Raw genomic sequence first — 13,468 nt, forward strand, 5'->3', positions numbered from 1 at the left:
CTTATTCCTAATCCAAAAGCCGGATAAAACATTCAGAACGATTATTAATTTACGTTTCCTCAATTAATTTTTGGTTAAACGCACCTTTAAAATGGAATCCATTAGTTCTACAATAAAGATCCTGTTTGAAGGGTGTTTTATGGCGGTAGTGGACTTAAAAGACGCATACTATCATGTGCCCATCCACGCAGATTTCCAGCAGTTCCTGGCGGTATCAATAGACGGTATAATCCGTCATTATCCATATAGAGCCCTTCCCTTTGGTCTCTCAGCAGCGCCCTGGGTATTTACAAAAATAGTGGCCGAGGTTATGGCTCATTTACGGGAAGTTGACATCTTAGTTATCCCATACTTGGATGATTTTTTGATTGTGGGAAATTCAGTGGACCATTGTCTCTCAGATTAAAAAAGCTAAGTCAAGATTAGAGAACCTCGGATGGATTATAAATTACGAAAAGTCCAGATTTTAGCCCTTAAAGGTGCAGAAGTTTCTAGGCTTGCTGTTAAATTCAGAAACCCAGCAGTGTCTGTTACCCGTAGATAAATTACAGCAGATACAGCAGCAGGTTCTTCGGGCAATCGATAGACCCTCCATGACCCTCAGGCAGGCCATGTCCCTGTTAGGCTCCCTAACCTCATGTATCCCAGCGGTCAAGTGGGCACAATTCCATACTAGGGCCCTTCAGAATGACGTCCTGGTTAATAGCAGAACCTTAGAGGGCTTCTTGCAGGGTCAGGTATTGCTAAGCCCCTCAACTATTACATCTCTTAGGTGGTGGCTCGATGTCAGAAATTTAGCCTCGGGGGTGCCCTGGGTGGTACTAATAACCACAGACGCTAGTCCTTGGGGTTGGGGGGCCCATATGGGGGACATAGTGGTACAGGGACAGTGGAACTCCGATGCTGAGGTCTCATCTAACCAGAGGGAGCTGCTGGCGATTGAATTGGCCATTAAAAAAACTCATTATGTATCTACAGGGCCATCATGTGAGGATACTTTCGGACAACCAGGTAGCGGTAGCCTATGTCAACCACCAAGGTGGAACCCGCTCCAACGCCCTGATGCGGATAACGGAACGTCTCCTTCAGATAGCAGAGAAAAATTTTCTATCTTGAACCGCGCTCCACATCAGCGGAAAAGACAACGTGAAGGCAGACTTTCTAAGCAACAGGGCCCTAAGGCAGGGAGAATGGGCCTTAAACTCAGACATCTACAATCAGATTGTCCGCAAATGGGGTCGACCGGAGGTGGACCTCTTTGCCACCAAGGAAAACAGGAAGGAAAAAAATTTCTGTTCCCTAAATCCCAGGGAAAATCCACTGGCAGTGGACGCCCTCCTAATAAAATGGGACTTTTCGCTGGCTTCCGCCTTTGAACCTTCTACCTCTGGTAGTGAGGAAGATCAGGGAAGATGGGGCAAAAGTCATATTGATTGCCCCCTTCTGGCCCAGAAGGACCTGGTTTGCATGGTTGAGGACCATGTCAGTAGGCGATCCTTGGGTACTGCCGAACCTTCCAGATCTCCTCTACCAGGGGCCAGTCAACCACCCACAAGTAGCGGGACTCCGTTTGACGGCATGGTGTTTTGAGAGGACACTATTGAGGGATAGAGGGTTCTCAGAAAATGTAATCAATACACTCCTAAAAAGTAGGAAACAAACCACCACAAGTATATATGCTAGAACCTGGAGGCGATTCCTGTCCACCTGTGAGTTTAATATCAGGGATGGAATACCTGTAAAACAGATCCTAGAATTCCTCCAGAGGGGTCTCGAGTTGGGCCTTTCCACTAGCACATTGAAAGTGCAAGCTTCAGCTTTAGGGGCCCTATTTGCATGCGACATTGCCGGTAACCATTGGGTAGCGAGATTCATTAAGGCAGTTACCAGATCAAGACCCATACTCAAAGATAGGTGTGTGCCTTGGGACTTAAATTTAGTCCTGACAGCCATGACAGAGAAACGGTTTGAACCTCTGGATTCTGCTTCACTAAAGATGATATCACTTAAGACAGCCTTTTTGGTAGCAATAACATCTGCACGTAGAATAGGCGACATACAGGCACTTTCCAGATTACCTCCATACACAGAATTCTTACAGGATAGAGTAATCCTAAGGCCAGACCCGGCATACCTTCCCAAGGTAGCATCTCATTTTCATAGGACACAAGAGAGAGTTCTGCCTTCCTTCCTCCCTATTCCAACCAATCCTAAAGAACAAAGACTTCAGACTCTAGATGTTAAGAGATGCCTACTTAAATATTTAGCAGCCACAGATCCTTGGAGGAAGGAGAACGCATTATTTTTATCCTTCCAAGGTCCCAGGAAAGGGTATAGAGTGCACGTTAGCAAGGTGGATTAGGGAGGCTATCTCTTGCCTACACAGCAGGTGGCGGACCGGCTCCACAGAACCTGAGGGCGCAATCCACCCGTGCCATGGCATCATCCTGGGCAGAGAGATCGGGAGTATCAATTGACCAGATATGTAAGGCGGCCACCTGGTCATCTCCTTCTACCTTTTTTAACCATTATCGGTTAGACATGGGTGCCTCCTCAGATCTCACCTTCGGACTAAGGGTGCTGCAGGCTGTAGTCCCTCCCTAATTTAGTTTACATCTCTGTAATTCTCTCGTGGTGCTGTCATGGGAGTCCGAATAAAGTATTAAGTTACGTACCGGTGACGGTATTTTTCGGAAGCCCATGACAGCACCCTTAGTTCCCTCCCTTGTTCACGTAGAAGGGTGCACCCCTTTAGAGGATTGTTTTTGCGAGTTCACCTTATGTGGGAGATGGTTTAAAGAATTGTAAATAGGATAGATAGGTTGTATATATTGTGTATATGCGTTGTACTAACCATGGTAGCCTCTGAAGCTCTGTAATCCAACTGATGCGTGGGAGAGGTGCCGCCCTTTTTGTATCTGTAGGTTTCCTGTTCCCGAAGGGCAGATCCGCTCTCTCGTGGTGCTGTCATGGGCTTCCGAAAAATACCGTTACGGTACGTAACTTAATACTATTTTTTTTTTTTTTTTTTTTTTTTTATTGGGACCACTTCACATTTGAAGTCACTTTGAGGGGTCTATATGATAGAAAATACCCAAAAGTGACACCATTCTAAAAACTGCACCCATCAAGGTGCTCAAAACCACATTCAAGAAGTTTATTAACCCTTCAGGTGCTTCACAGGAATTTTTTGAATGTTTAAAAAAAAAAAATGAACATATAACTTTTTTTCACAAAAAAATTACTTCAGGTCAATTTTTTTATTTTACCAAGCGTAACAGGAGAAATTGGACCCCAAAAGTTATTGTGCAGTTTGTCCTGAGTACACTGATACCTGACATGTGGGGGGGAACCACTGTTTGGGTGCATGGCAGAGCTCGGAAGGGAAGGAGCGCCGTTTCAGAATTGTCTGGAATTGAGATCAGACACCATGTCAGGCTTGGAGAGCCCCTGATGTGCCAAAACAGTGGAAACCCCCCAATTCTAACTCTAACCCCAACACACCCCTAATTCTATTCTCAACCATAACCCTAACCACAAACCTAACCTAAATTATCTAATTTGTCCTGAGTACGCTGATACCCCATATGTGGGAGATAACTACTGTATGGGCACATGTCGGGGCTCGGAAGGGAAGTAATGACATTTTGAAATGCAGACTTTGATGGAATGGTCTGCGGGTGTCATTTCACATTTGGAGAGCCCCTGATGTGCCTAAACAGTGGAAACCCCCCACAAGTGACCCCATTTTGGGAACTAGACCCCACCAAGAAAGTTATCTAGATGTGTGGTGAGTAGAGTTGAGCGAAACGGGTCGAAAAATTTCAAAAGTCGCCGACTTTTGGCAAAGTCGGGTTTCATGAAACGAAACCCGACCCTAGGATGAGGTCGGCGACTTACGCGCCAAAGTCGTGTTTCAAAAGTTTGTTTTGCGCTCTTTTTCAGCCAATCAGGATCCACGGACACTGTGGGCAACGTGATGACATAGGCAGGGGTCACCACCATCTTTCAGAAGGGCATGCAAGTGATTGGCTTGCTTTGGTGGGCGTCACAGGGGGTATAAAAGGGCGTGCACGCCGACCGCCATCTTACTTCTGCCGATCTCGGTATAGGGAGAGGTTGCTGCTGATTCTGTAGGGAGAGCGTTAGGCAGGGAAGAAGACAAAAAACTGCTTCTGCTGCTAGCGATTTGGCCTGCACAACACACCAGTCACTGTGTGTGCAGTGCAAGGGGAGGCTATATAGTGGTGTTGGTTGTTGGGCTGCCTTCTAAGGCTTCCTGACATTCCTGCATTGCTGTTTACCCACTGCTCCGCAAACTGCTTTTTTAAAAGCAATCCCAATTTTTTTTTTTTTTTGTCCTGCTAAGAAGAAAAAAAAACTGCTTCTGCTGCTAGCAATTTGGCCTGCACAACACACCAGTCACTGTGTGTGCAGTGCAAGGGGAGGCTATATTGTGGTGTATCAGTGGTGTTGGTTGTTGGGCTGCCTTTTAAGGCTTCCTGACAGGCTGGCATTGCTGTTTACCCACTGCTCTGCAAACTGCTTTTTTAAAAGCAATCCAATCTCCCTTATCCTCTAGTCTCTTTTGTCACAGCTGTGCCATCGAGCCTGTGACACAGCGCTCAGATATCAGTGGGCCTCACACAATCCAAAAGTGTCCAGTGTCCAAAAGTGTGTGCAGAGATTCAAAATCTCCCTTATCCTCTAGTCACTTTGGTCACAGCTGTGCCATCGAGCCTGTCACATAGCATTCAGATATCAGTGGGCCTCACACAATCCAAAAGTGTCCAGTGTCCACAAGTGTCTGCAGAAATTCAAAATCTCCCCTGTCCTATAGACACCTTGTACCTTGTTTTACATTACTATATAGTTTGTTGGATTTTGTCTACATTTCTACCAAAAATGAGGAAGGCTGGTGGAAGAGGCCGTGGAATTGGGCGGGGGTTGGCAGCTGGTAATGATGGTGTTGGTGGTGGATCTGATGGTAGTGGCAAGAGCAAAATAGGACCGAATGCAGGAGGTGTTGAGCCTGCGTCATCGTCTGGCTACATAAGGCCTCGAACTCTTAGTTTTCTAGGAGTTGGCAAACCGCTTTTAAAGCCAGAGCATCAGGAAAAAGTTTTGTCTTACATTGCTGACTCAGCCTCCAGCTCTATCGCCTCCTCTTCTTCAGTTGTAAAAAGTAAAAGCACTGAGTCGTCATTGGAGGCTCATGTTCATGAACCACACCTTTCCTTGTGTCCTTCACCCCAACCAAGATTGAAGGATGACGCAGGCCATATTACTGATTGCTCCATGGAGCTGTTTTCACATACCATGCCTGGATTATCAAGTGAAATGGTGAATTACCCAGGCCAAGATGAATCTGACATGGAGTGCACTGATGCACAGCCGCTGATGGATGATTCTTCTGGTACATTCACTCAGAGCACTACATTGTCCTCGCAGTGTACAGAGCCAGATTCTGACCCTGATGAGACTCAGGTGCCCCTTCCCGCACACTATACCACCATACACGGTGACACAGAGGAAGGTGCACATGACATAGAAGAGGAGGTGATGGATGACCCAGTTGTTGACCCAGATTGGCATCCATTGGGGGAAGAGGGTGCTGCTTCCAATAGCTCAGATGAGCATCCACAGCAGACATCGACATCGCAACAGCTGTTATCTGGCAGGCCCGGAGCACTCCAAGGAGTTGCTGGACAGCTTGTCCAGAGGGTCGAAAGATCACAGCGTGCTAGGCCGTAAAATGTCTGCCAAAGTAGGAAGAGTGCAGTGTGGCAGTTTTTTGAACAAAATCCTCATGATCAGGCCAAGGTTATCTGTAAGAAGTGCGCAAAGACCTTTAGCCGAGGGGAAAATCTGAAAAATTTGAATACCAGTTGCATGCTTAGACATTTAACCAGCATGCACTTGCAAGCGTGGACACAACACCAAACCTCAAGTGCCACATGTGCAACTGATCACAACGAAGGTAGTCAGCAACGCTACATTGTTTCCCCCACTGTAAGCCCACCGGTTAGCACAGCAGCAAATGTTGAGGTGTCGTTGCAAGGCCACAGCAGTCAGGGAATCCCACTGTTATATCAACGAAAGACTGATTCTAGGCCATCAGAAAGAACACCAACTCCATCACCATCATCAACCCTCTCTCAGTCCGCCCTGTCCACCGCTACTTCCACCATATGCAGCTCTCAAGTCCAGCTCACCCTCCCAGACACTATGAGTAGGTCAAGAAAGTACTCAGTCTCTCATCCGCGTACACTGGGTTTGAACGCCCACATTGCCAAACTAATCTCGTTTGAGATGATGCCCTATCGGTTGGTGGAAAGCGCAGCTTTCCGCGAACTCATGGCCTATGCAGTACCACGCTATGACCTACCCAGTCGCCACTTCTTCTCTTGCAAAGCCATCCCAGCCCTCCACCATCATGTGAAAGACCGCATTGTCCATGCACTCAAGCAGTCAGTGAGCGGAAAGGTGCACCTCACAACTGATGCATGGTCCAGTCGGCATGGCCAGGGCCGTTGCGTGTCCATCACTGCGCACTGGGTTAATGTGGTGGATGCAGGGTCCACAGGGGACAGCGGTGGTGGGACAGTGCTGCCTAGCCCACGGTATAGGAAACAGTTGGCTGTAGGCGTTCGACCCTCCTCCTCCTCCAGAAGCGAAAGCTCGTCCACAGAGCGCAGTCGTACGAGCACTCCATCTGCAGCTGCCACTGCTGCACACGATGTGTCCCCCTATCGAGCAGCTAGTGGAAAGCGTCAGCAGGCTGTGTTGCAGATGATGTGTTTGGGCGACAGACACACCGCCGAGGTGCTGGCCGAGTACTTGAAGCGACAAACTGAGTCATGGCTGGGCAGTGTACATCTTGAGGCAGGCAAGGTAGTTAGTGATAACGGCCGTAATTTTGTGGCAGCCATAGCCCTTTCAAAACTCAGCCACATACCTTGCTTGGCTCACACCTTGAACCTGGTGGTGCAGTGCTTCCTCAAATTATCCGGAGTTAACAGCCCTGCTCCAGAAGGTGCGAAGACTGTGCGCGCACATCCGCCGGTCGCCTGTACACTCCGTTCGTATGCAGAAGCTGCAGCGATTGCTCCACCTTCCCAACCACCGCCTCATTATCAACATTGCAACAAGGTGGAACTCCACCCTGCACATGGTGGATCGGCTGTGCGAGCAGAGGCAGGCCATAATGCATTTGTGGGAGGATACACGGCCAGGAACTTTGAGAGCAGACATGGAGTTGACAGGTGTGCAGTGGTCGAAGCTGAAAGACCTCTGTAAAGTCCTTCAGTGTTTTGAGGAATGCACACGGCTGGTAAGCGCAGACGACGCCATCCTAAGCATGAGCATCCCACTTATGCGTCTGCTCATGCAAACTTTGACGCACCTTAAGGAGCAGGCGTCTGCAGCCAATGTTGAAGAGGAGGAGGGAATCCTTGATGACATTCAGCCATTGTGTGCTCAGGGACCTCTCCTGGATGAGGTGGAGGAAGAAGAGGAGGAGGAGGATGATGATGGGGATGATTACTTAGGGGAGGAGGATGCATCTCGTGGGGCAAGTGAAAATGTTGGCGTGGCAAGGTCTGGTACAGGGTTTGTGCGTGACTGGAGGGATGTGGATTTGCCAGAAAGTGCTCCTCCACCCAGCAGTCGCAGTGCATCATTGACACCGGGAACATTGGCCCACATGTCAGATTATGCCTTGCGGATCCTAAAAAGGGACCCCCGCATTCCCAAAATGATGAACGATGACTACTACTGGTTGGCCAGCATCCTGGATCCACGCTATAAAGGCAAATTACAAAACATCATGCCACAGGAGAACCTTGACCTAATATTGGCTAATAAACAAGCAACTCTGGTAAATCGGTTGCTTGAGGCATTCCCAGCACATAGCAGCGGTGATGGTTCTCACACGAGCCGTACGGGCCGGGGGCAGCTTGGCAGAGGTGTTTGTGGTGCACACAGCAGAAGTGGCGTTGGAGACAGGGGTTTCATGACAATGTTGTGGACTGATTTTTCAAATACCGCTCACACAACTGGTAATACTGCATCGATGGAAAGTGACAGGAGACAGCAGTTGTCAACTATGGTTACAAACTACTTTTCCTCCCATATCGATGTTCTCCCACACAGGTCATTCCCCTTTGACTATTGGGCCGCTAAACTGGACACCTGGCCTGAATTGGCACAATATGCCTTACAGGAGCTCGCTTGCCCAGCTGCAAGTGTGCTATCGGAAAGAGTCTTCAGTGCAGCTGGATCAATCCTGACAGAAAAAAGGACCCGTCTGTCAACCCAAAATGTGGATGATCTAACCTTCATTAAAATGAACCACGCATGGGTTTCCAAGGATTTTGTCCCACCTTCCCCTGATGACACATAGGGTGACAGAAAAATGGCTTGCTTTGGTCCACCTCTTCCTGGGACTTCACCTATTTCGCCTTTTGCATCAGCTGAATGTCCAACATCAACATATGCCACTTTCTAAAACTCCCTAACTGTGCTGCCTCCCCCCCCATGGCCGGGGTCACCACCTAGCGCACGACACCGTGCAAGTGCCGTTGCCCTGGACAGGTGGGTAGGCCGACTCTTGGGCGCGGGCACTGGCACAGGGTCCCTCATAGTGCAATCAAGTGTCTCTGACGGTGGTGGTGCACACCCGCCGTCAGACACACCGCTGTACTATGAGGGGCCCAGTGCCAGTACCGACGCCCACGAGTGGGCCCCCCTTGCTTGGGCAGGGCCCCAGCATTTGCAATCTTTACCTCTCCCTGCTCCTCCGCTGTGTAATCTGGGCCGTCAAATCCATACTGTGCCTGACACCGTCTGAGCCTGCCTCCTGATGTATAGACATATATTTTGAATGTGTACGCTATCCATACATGTTATCTGGGGAAACGGTACCCTTTCTAACCTTTGTGCAATCACGTGCAATCCATACTGGGCCTGACACCGTCTGAGCCTGCCTCCTGAGACATATATTTTGAATGTGTACGCTATCCATACATGTTATCTGGGGATACGGTACCCTTTCTCACCTTTGTGCAATCACGTGTAATCCATACTGGGCGTGAGAATGGCTGTCGAGCTGTTAAGCAAGCTACAGCACCTGTGGTTTGCACACGTAAGTTTTTCATTTTTTCAGGAATGACGGTTAGGCCTAATTCCGGAACTGCGGTTGACCTGCACTTACTGGGAAATCATTGTTCGCGGGTAATAATTGTATTCAGTGATCCCCATCACTAACGTTGTTCAGCGGGTTATCTGCACCTGTAAGCGACAAACGCTGGCCTTTCAGTGTAGCGCACATGCAGCCACGGACATGTAAGGGCATGACACACCAGTTATTGGCCAATCTCATGTGCCAGAGCCTCACGTGTCCCTCTAGTAAGCCGGACTCGGACCGCGGGGCATGACGGAGTCTCGTTCGTTAACGGAATTAAGCTTGCAATGTGTGCATCTGTTCTGTAGCTGGCATGGTTGAGGTTTCCCAGGTGGAGTCGAATTTAACCGTAGGCTCCACTCCTGGTGGTGCCCTTCTGGACATTCCTTTAAGGTTCAGCTTTGCAACCATACTGCCCACGTAAAACAAACACTTTGCCTTCATGAACGCTGTTTGGAGGGTCATGACTCGTGGGAATAACGCCGCCCAATCAGTTAACCTGCTAGAGAGATCCTTTGTTGCTCCCAAGCATGACATCACACTCCCTAGGAAGAAGGTAATGCCACTGTGGCGACCGTACTCCTGGGGGCGACACAAGTGCACTGATGCCCAGCCACTGCTCGATGAATCTGCTGGTACATTGACCCAGACCACTACATTCCCCTCGCACGCTACACGACCTGAATCTGACCCTGATGAAACTCAGGTTACCCTTCCCATATACAGTTCCATCTTACATGGTGACAAAGAGGAAGCTGCAGATGAAAGTGCAGGTTCGGCCCACCCACCATCAGACACACCACCGTACTATCAGGGGCCCTGTGCCAGTGCCATCGCCAACGAGTGGGCCCCCCCTGCTTGCTCAGGATCACAGCACTTGCAAAGTTGAAATACTGTGCAGTGAGATGGAAGATGGGGACGACAAGGAGTCCAGACAAGTACAGGGATTCTCTAGTGAGGAGACTTATTTGATTGTTTTCAATGTTGGGACAGCAATTTTTGGGGAGCACTATACTCTGGAGAATGATAGATGGGGCCCACCATACACTGGAACATTCCAAAGGTGGACATCAGACACTGGAGCAGCATTTACAGGGCCCATTATACACTAGAGCATTAGAAATGGGGCCCATTATGTTTGGAGCATTATTTGGGCCCATAAGACAGTGGAGCTTCATCCATGGGGACCAACATATACTGTAGCATTATGTGGAGCTCATCATATACTGTTTCAAACATTATATGGGACCAATGATTCTGTATGGAGAAATAGATGGGCCTCTTCATGAGATGTAAAAAGTGAGGTATTTTTCATTGTACTATACCGCTATTTCTCTGCCGTATCGGAGCATGATGAGTTGTGGTATGTGTTAAAGGGGCGCTCTTTCGCCCAGGGCACATGAAAACCTGCAGCCAGCCTTCCCCCCCCCCCCCCACAACTTTAGCCAAATAACCCCCATTTTTCAGTGCGTAACTTGTATTATGAAGTTAATTAAGGTTGACAAGCTTAAGTAAGAAGAATTGATGCTTTTGGCATTCAAATGGGCACTGTAGGTGTGTTTCCTGTCCTCCTCTCACTGCCGACTTTTATTCCCCATTGACTTACATTGGTTTTCGTGTTTCGGGACGACCCCGACTTTTCCCTATAATCGGACGATCTTGCTCGACCCGACTTTTGGAAAAGTCGGGTTTCACGAAACGAAACGCGACCCTAAAAAAACAAAAGTCGCTCAACTCTAGTGGTGAGCACTTTGAACCCCCAAGTGCTTCACAGAAATTTATAACGTAGTCATAAAAATGAGAAAAAAATCTTTTTTTCCTCAAAAATGATATTTTCGCCCTAATTTTTTATTTTCCCAAGGGCAACAGGAGAAATTGGACCCCAAAAGTTGTTGTGCAATTTGTCCTGAGTATGCCGATACCCCATATGTGGGGGTAAACCACTGTTTGGGCGCATGGCAGAGCTTGGAAGGGAAGGAGCACCATTTCAGAATTGGCTGTAATTGAGATCAGACACCATGTCACATTTGGAGAGCCCCTGATGTGCCCAGATAGTGGAAACCCCTCAATTCTAACTACAACCCTAACCCCAACACACCCCTAACCATAACCCTAACACACCCCTCACTGTTGTGAATTCGCTTTCTGGCCTCCCTCTGGTTATTACTGAAGGTAGTGGAGCTGGTCAGATTGACAGAGGGGTTGCGATTTCTTAATTCTGGGCTCCCTCTGGTGGTTACTGGAGGTAATAGAGCTGATCTGATTAACAGAGGCTTGCCACCTGATAATGAGGACGACGATTGGAGATCTGGGGTTTCAGATTGGGATTTAAGTCAGCTGACTCCCTCTATCCCTGCTGGTGATTTTCTTCTTGCCTCCTGAGGTCTGATGTTTCCTGCTCAGTGCCTGTATGTTCAGCTAAGTGTTCATTTGCTATTCTGTTTGCACTTGATCTGGTTTTGTCTATTTCTGTTGTGTGGTCAGCCAGCTCCGGCTGGGGCTGTGCTGAATTTCCATCCTTATGTTACTGCTTGTGCCAGTTTGTTTTTGTCCCTTATTAGATTGGCCTCTTTTTGCTCTGCTTTCAGAATATACCAGAGTGCTGATATAGTGGGCGAAGTCGTGCGACTTCAGTGTTTTTGCATCAGACATGTTGGACTTTTTGCAGGGTTTTTTGCGTGATTGCAGACAGCGTCTTTACTTTCCTGTCCTGTCTAGTCAGTGTGGGCCCCATCATTTGCTGAGTCTATTTTCCTGCCTGCATTTGTTTTCATCTTGTCTCACCGACAATATATGTTTGGGGTCTGCTCTGGGGCAGTTTAGATTTCCCCTTTCTTGCTTTAGGCTTAGTTAGCTCTCCGGCTGTGCCGAGGCATCTAGGTGTCACACGGGGCTTAGGTCAACTAAGGCAGAAATACCCGGGGCCCCTGTGATGTCCCTTTAACTATGGGCAACCCTGTCTGACCCTCAACCCAGGGTTTTTGCTGAAGGTGCAAATGCCTGAGCCTCCACCCTTTCCTTATCTCCTGCTCAGCCCTAAGCTTAACCCTCCACCCAGTGAGGAGACAAACCACCAAAGCCCCAAACAATAAAGACAGACAGGGAGAACTTAAACTGCACCGCGCCGCATACACACAGGACTATACAGTAATGTGAACAGGGCACAACAAAACACAAATATGGGAAGGCGAGAAGGTAACAATGGATCATACGACACCAGATCTCTCTCTCTCCCTCTCCCTCTCCCTCTCTCTCTCCCTCTCCCTCTCCCTCTCCCTCTCCCTCTCCCTCTCCCTCTCCCTCTCCCTCTCCCTCTCCCTCTCCCTCTCCCTCTCCCTCTCCCTCTCCCTCTCCCTCTCCCTCTCCCTCCCCCTCCCCCCCTCCCCCCCTCCCCCCCTCTCCCCCTCTCCCCCTCTCCCCCTCTCCCCCTCTCCCCCTCTCCCCCTCTCCCCCTCTCCCCCTCTCCCCCTCTCCCCCTCTCCCCCTCTCCCCCTCTCCCCCTCTCCCCCTCTCCCCCTCTCCCCCTCTCCCCCTCTCCCCCTCTCCCCCTCTCCCCCTCTCCCCCTCTCCCCCTCTCCCCCTCTCCCCCTCTCCCCCTCTCTCTCCCCCTCTCTCCCTCTCTCTCCCTCTCTCTCCCTCTCTCTCCCTCTCTCTCCCTCTCTCTCCCTCTCTCTCCCTCTCTCTCCCTCTCTCTCCCTCTCTCTCCCTCTCTCTCCCTCTCTCTCCCTCTCTCTCCCTCTCTCTCCCTCTCTCTCCCTCTCTCTCCCTCTCTCTCCCTCTCTCTCCCTCTCTCTCCCTCTCTCTCCCTCTCTCTCCCTCTCTCTCCCTCTCTCTCCCTCTCTCTCCCTCTCTCTCCCTCTCTCTCCCTCTCTCTCCCTCTCTCTCCCTCTCTCTCCCTCTCTCTCCCTCTCTCTCCCTCTCTCTCCCTCTCTCTCCCTCTCTCTCCCTCTCTCTCCCTCTCTCTCCCTCTCTCACACCTCCACTCCAGACCGGAACCACTTGGTATGAAACACAAGCTATAATCGGCGACGCCCATAGGCCAGCATGACTATTTAAAGACTTTGGGCGTGACTAACCATCCAACCTGATCTTCAGCTAGATTAACCCCCGATAGCCTGAGAAACTCAAGCCGGCGCCACTGAGGCTATAGTGGACGGAGGTGGAACTACCTCTGCCTGCCGGACGCTGTGGTGTGAATAGCGTCCGACATGACACTAGGATCATCGTAGGTACGCTCCACGGCTACTGCTAGTTGTGTGGATAGGATCAGGGGTCTGCAATCCG

The sequence above is a fragment of the Dendrobates tinctorius genome, unplaced genomic scaffold (genome assembly GCF_039654945.1).
Source record: "Dendrobates tinctorius isolate UK_male_01 unplaced genomic scaffold, ASM3965494v1 ptg000006l, whole genome shotgun sequence".
NCBI classification, from domain to species: Eukaryota; Metazoa; Chordata; class Amphibia; order Anura; family Dendrobatidae; genus Dendrobates; species Dendrobates tinctorius.